The sequence below is a fragment of the Sinocyclocheilus grahami genome, unplaced genomic scaffold (assembly GCF_001515645.1).
Source record: "Sinocyclocheilus grahami isolate Dianchi unplaced genomic scaffold, SAMN03320097.WGS_v1.1 scaffold2047.1, whole genome shotgun sequence".
NCBI lineage: Eukaryota > Metazoa > Chordata > Actinopteri > Cypriniformes > Cyprinidae > Sinocyclocheilus > Sinocyclocheilus grahami.
The window spans coordinates 19,455-20,000 of NW_015507226.1; the positions used below are offsets into that span (position 1 = coordinate 19,455).

At 40.1% G+C, this 546-nt stretch overlaps 1 protein-coding gene across 1 annotated transcript in view; it reads left to right on the forward strand.

Moving 5' to 3' along the window:
* The first annotated feature begins 147 nt into the window (after nt 1-147).
* Nucleotides 148-546, forward strand: part of LOC107573836 (NACHT, LRR and PYD domains-containing protein 12-like) — an 18,025-nt gene continuing 17,626 nt past the window's right edge. The window contains exon 1 of the mRNA XM_016260285.1: nt 148-238. The gene's annotated coding sequence lies outside the window, so the exon portion shown is untranslated. The remainder of the gene's footprint in view (nt 239-546) is intronic.

Consider the following 546-nt stretch of genomic DNA (forward strand, 5'->3'; position numbering starts at 1 on the left):
TTGGGCGCAAAACATAAAAGCCGCAAAGAGTTTAATTGGCAAAAACCCGAATGTTTAATGAATGTCAAACTAACTTTAGCGCCGTCGTGCCGCAGATGTTATGCTCCGATCAGCCTGCGCTGCTTTAGACACGCCTCTGATACGCACTTGCTTTGTTTATCTAAACCGAAAGTAAATGCTCGAGTCTAATGAAAAGTACACGTAGTTACTTAAATACGGCCGTAAATATCACATCACGGTAAGTTTATTTATCAGCTTCTGATATCATGCGGTATTAATATTGCGCAGTGTTTTCGCAGTCGCTGTCATGTTATACTCTCCATCTTTACAGGACATGTTAAACAGTGATGCATGTAGAAGTGGCTGGTCTTCAGGATAATGAGATCTAGCTGTGTGCTTTTGGTTGGGATTCATTCATTACCACTAGTCAACATTTGAAGTGGATCAAAAAAAGCTCGTCAAAGTTGTCCTTAGACAAGAACACATTTAGTTTTAGGTTCTAGGACAACTTTGATGAAAGGTTTTGATCCACTTCAAATGCTGCCT